This window comes from Bombyx mori, chromosome 11, assembly GCF_030269925.1.
Source record: "Bombyx mori chromosome 11, ASM3026992v2".
NCBI lineage: Eukaryota > Metazoa > Arthropoda > Insecta > Lepidoptera > Bombycidae > Bombyx > Bombyx mori.
Window position 1 is genome coordinate 4,858,731 of NC_085117.1, and position 5,000 is coordinate 4,863,730.

At 45.1% G+C, this 5,000-nt stretch overlaps 3 non-coding genes and 1 pseudogene across 3 annotated transcripts in view; 3 read left to right on the forward strand and 1 right to left on the reverse strand.

Annotated features, from left to right (window-relative positions):
- The window catches only part of LOC134199617 (uncharacterized), a 6,983-nt pseudogene extending 3,465 nt beyond the window's left edge, over positions 1-3,518 (reverse strand).
- Positions 942-2,849, forward strand: LOC134199774 (small subunit ribosomal RNA). Its single transcript, XR_009974395.1, has one exon. It is a non-coding gene; the product is annotated as a small subunit ribosomal RNA (ribosomal RNA).
- A 92-nt stretch (positions 3,519-3,610) lies between the features above and the next one.
- On the forward strand, positions 3,611-3,767 carry LOC119630936 (5.8S ribosomal RNA). Its single transcript, XR_005246496.1, has one exon. It is a non-coding gene; the product is annotated as a 5.8S ribosomal RNA (ribosomal RNA).
- Positions 3,768-4,616: 849 nt separating this feature from the next.
- Positions 4,617-5,000, forward strand: part of LOC134199764 (large subunit ribosomal RNA) — a 4,118-nt gene continuing 3,734 nt past the window's right edge. Inside the window, exon 1 of the ribosomal RNA XR_009974385.1 lies at positions 4,617-5,000. This exon is cut by the window's right edge and continues 3,734 nt beyond it. This is a non-coding gene — a ribosomal RNA (large subunit ribosomal RNA).

Consider the following 5,000-nt stretch of genomic DNA (forward strand, 5'->3'; position numbering starts at 1 on the left):
CACCGCGGACGACGATCCTACGTATGTATGCATGCGAACGCGCACGGCCCGCATCACATGTGTGGTTTGAGCGCGTGTCGCGTTTGATGTTCGGGCGTGCCTTAGTTGGTGCGCGAGGCGAGAGAGGAAGATTTGATTGATGTTTGTTGTTTTTTGGATTACATTTTCAGTTTTTCTCTCTCGTTTTTAAACGAACACATTATAAAGTTATATATTATATATTTGATCAGCGTCGGACCTGCGTCATGCGATCTGAAGTATCTATCCATCTCTCATATATATCTTGTCCGGTCAGAAGCTTGACATATATACATTGAGGAGAGGAGGAGACTTTTGTGATTGGACGCATAAATTTTTTGGTCCTGGAAATTTTAAAATTTTTCATATGTTCATTGGTTTTGCGCGTTGCGTGTGTTTCGTGTTTAATAATAATAATAATATAATATATTTATTATAGATTAACCGAAACGCTGCGGTCGCCGTAACACCGTGTGAGACATATGCGTAACTCATGCGACGGCATGTTCGTTCGGTTAGTTCATTTCTAATTTCAGAATGAAACAATCAAACGGACGAATGCACCTGTTCGTTCAGTCGTTTACGTCATTCTGTACGTTCCGTGCGCGATTTTGAAATTTTATTCGTTAAAACGAATTATAATATTTCATATGGTGTTTTTATTTAAACATTATATGTTTTAACGTGAACGGTTTATGCGAAATCTCGGTGGACCGATTTTGTATAATTATCCTTTTCCTTAAAAATTAAATTTTCTAGGATATGGATTTTTATATATTTAATGATATTATTTATTAGTAAACAACGAGAGTTGTTTATTATATAAATACTATTATAATACCTAAACACGATCACGCCGTACGAGCGTTTTTACGCCCGATGCGGTGCGACGTTTTAGTTTTCGAGCTAACGAAAAAGAGAGCTCCCTGGTTGATCCTGCCAGTAGTTATATGCTTGTCTCAAAGATTAAGCCATGCATGTCTCAGTGCAAGCCGTATTAAGGCGATACCGCGAATGGCTCAATATATCAGTTTTGGTTCCTTAGATCTTACTCAGTTACTTGGATAACTGTGGTAATTCTAGAGCTAATACATGCAATCAGAACTCTGACCAGTGATGGGATGAGTGCTTTTATTAGATCAAAACCAATCGACGGAGGGCCTCGCGTCCGAAGTCGTTAATTTTGATGAATCTGGATAACTTTTGCAGATCGCATGGTCAAGTACCGGCGACGCATCTTTCAAATGTCTGCCTTATCAACTTTCGATGGTAGTTTCTGCGACTACCATGGTTGTCACGGGTAACGGGGAATCAGGGTTCGATTCCGGAGAGGGAGCCTGAGAAACGGCTACCACATCCAAGGAAGGCAGCAGGCGCGCAAATTACCCACTCCCGGCACGGGGAGGTAGTGACGAAAAATAACGATACGGGACTCTTACGAGGCCTCGTAATCGGAATGAGTACACTTTAAATATTTTAACGAGGAACAATTGGAGGGCAAGTCTGGTGCCAGCAGCCGCGGTAATTCCAGCTCCAATAGCGTATACTAAAATTGTTGCGGTTAAAAAGCTCGTAGTTGCATTTGTGCGCCGCGCTGTCGGTGCACCGCATCCGCGGTGATACTGACACGTTTGCGGAGCATATCGTCGGTGAGCCGGCGTTCTAAAAAACGCCGGTTCAATATCAAAATCCTATCGCGGTGCTCTTCGGTGAGTGTCGAGGTGGGCCGACAATTTTACTTTGAACAAATTAGAGTGCTCAAAGCGGGCTAAAAATGCTGCTTGAATATTTCGTGCATGGAATAATAGAATATGATCTCGGTTCTATTTTGTTGGTTTTCAGAACTCCGAGGTAATGATTAATAGGGATAACTGGGGGCATTCGTATTGCGACGTTAGAGGTGAAATTCTTGGATCGTCGCAAGACGAACATCAGCGAAAGCATTTGCCAAAGGTGTTTTCATCAATCAAGAACGAAAGTTAGAGGTTCGAAGGCGATTAGATACCGCCCTAGTTCTAACCGTAAATATGTCATCTAGCGATCCGCCGACGTTACTACAATGGCTCGGCGGGCAGCTTCCGGGAAACCAAAGATTTTGGACTCCGGGGGGAGTATGGTTGCAAAGCTGAAACTTAAAGGAATTGACGGAAGGGCACCACCAGGAGTGGAGCCTGCGGCTTAATTTGACTCAACACGGGAAATCTCACCAGGCCCGGACACCGGAAGGATTGACAGATTAACAGCTCTTTCTTGATTCGGTGGGTGGTGGTGCATGGCCGTTCTTAGTTGGTGGAGCGATTTGTCTGGTTAATTCCGGTAACGAACGAGACTCTAGCCTGCTAAATAGGCGTCGTTATTTAGGTGTGCGCGGCCTCGTGTCGCGCAACTCACTGACGACGTATTAAAATTCTTCTTAGAGGGACCGGCGTCTTCGAGCCGCACGAGATTGAGCAATAACAGGTCTGTGATGCCCTTAGATGTCCTGGGCCGCACGCGCGCTACACTGAAGGAATCAGCATGTTCTCCCTGGCCTAGAGGCCCGGGCAACCCGCTGAAACTCCTTCGTGCTGGGGATTGGGGTTTGCAATTATCCCCCATAAACGAGGAATTCCTAGTAAGCGCGAGTCATAAGCTCGCGTTGATTACGTCCCTGCCCTTTGTACACACCGCCCGTCGCTACTACCGATTGAATGATTTAGTGAGGTCTTCGGACCGACACGCGGTGGCTTCACGGCCGTCGGCGTTGTTGGGAAGTTGACCAAACTTGATCATTTAGAGGAAGTAAAAGTCGTAACAAGGTTTCCGTAGGGGAACCTGCGGAAGGATCATTAACGTGTGTTGTATTGTGTGTGATATGTAAATATTTTATTTATTTATTTATATATATATACGCATGCATACATTCGATCGTTCTTAATTTTTATCGTTTATCCGATTTCTCACGCTCTCGCGCGCGTTTGTCGCGACGATATTGAATCTGACTGCTGACATTATATATCTAATACTGCTGCGTACTGCACGCGCACGGCAGCACACGCATAAAACTATACGCGCACTACAAAATACCATTACTGACACCGAAATTACAGTGTTGTTCTGTGTTTGTGGTGTGTGTGTGTGTGTGTGTGATGCAGTAGTTGTGTGTGTGTGTGTCGTCGTGTCGATTCGATTGCCGTCGTGACACTAGTGCGCTCGAGAGCGAGAACGCGGTGATCGAAAGAAAAACTCACAGACGTTTTAGTTTTCTTAACGTGTGTGTGCGTGCGTTGTACCACCGTGTTTTATATGTTTATTATTATATATTTTGAGATTCGAAATTTCGAATATTATAATATTTATGTATAAAATGCGAAACGCGCGCGCGCACACGGCGAAAACGTCGAAACGTCGCGTACACGTCCAAACGTCACGGAGAGTCGCGTGCGCGCGTTCTTGCGGGAGCGCTCGCTCGTGTCTCTCTCGTCGTCGTTGACGGTTTCGTAAATTAACATAGAATACATTTTATTTATTTATTGTTTTTTTTTTCGACAAGAAAAAAAAAAAAAGAAATTTTTTATTTTTATTTAAACATTACAGAAAAAACGAAAATCATTACCCTGGACGGTGGATCACTTGGCTCGCGGGTCGATGAAGAACGCAGTTAACTGCGCGTCATAGTGTGAACTGCAGGACACATTTGAACATCGACATTTCGAACGCACATTGCGGTCCGTGGAGACACATCCAGGACCACTCCTGTCTGAGGGCCGGCTGCATAAAAAACATTAATCACATTGCGTGGCTCGTGCCGCGCTCGTGATCCGTCGCGTTGACGCGTTCCGCGTTACGCGTTCGTACTCGTCGTTACGTGTTGTTTTATTTAATTAAAATCTGACCGAAGACTACGATTACGAATCGCGTTTCGCTAGCTCGTCTCTCCGACGGATCTAAAAATGTTTTATTGTTATTTCAAAATTTTCATAATCACGTCGAACCTCTCTGGCGCGCGCGTTATGTTTAGCGTGCGCGTAGCGAGTTCTCGTGTATATGAATTTTTGTCGTCTTGGTTTCGTTATTCTGTTGTTGACGTTGTATTAATCGTTATTTAATATCGACGACGACGACGGTGCGAAGCGAAACGTTGTGATGAAGAATTTTAATGAATTATTTGTAATCGCGAATAAATTCAATAAAATAATCTAACGATTTTTCGCTTGCACACACATCGATCGTTGAATTTACTTAACGTAACGGCGACGACGAAAAACTACTAATGACCGGGACAGACGAATGATTAACAATAGGAAAACGTGTGTAGGCGGACTCGACGTCCGAATTGCGACCTCGCGCCTCTCCATCTCTCACTCTGACTCGCTAGCGCTCTCGTTCGCTCGCTCTCGCTCACTCGCTCTCGGCTCTCTCGTTTTCGTCTCTGATTGAAATCTCATTACAAAATTTTTTGTGAGGAGAAGAAAGAAGAGATTGATGCTTGGGAATAGAGAAAATGGTGGTGGGAGGAGAGGAAAGGAGGACGTGCGTGAGGAGAGGAGAGGGGTGGGAGGATTTTGCGATGGACGCTGACGGATATCGAGTTTGCCTCAAATTTATTTTTATATCGTTGGCCTCAGATCAGGGAGGATCACCCGCCGAATTTAAGCATATTAGTAAGCGGAGGAAAAGAAACTAACCAGGATTTCCTTAGTAGCGGCGAGCGAACAGGAATATAGCCCAGCACTGAATCCCGTTGTTTTAATCGATAACGGGAGATGTGGTGTTCGGGAGGTTCCGCTTTCTCGTCGCGACGACTCCTGTCCAAGTTCGTCTTGAACGGGGCCGTTTTCCCGTAGAGGGTGCCAGGCCCGTAGCGACGGAGGGTCGCGGCGAGAGGGACGCTCCTTAGAGTCGGGTTGCTTGAGAGTGCAGCCCTAAGCGGGTGGTAAACTCCATCTAAGGCTAAATATGACCGCGAGACCGATAGCGAACAAGTACCGTGAGGGAAAGTT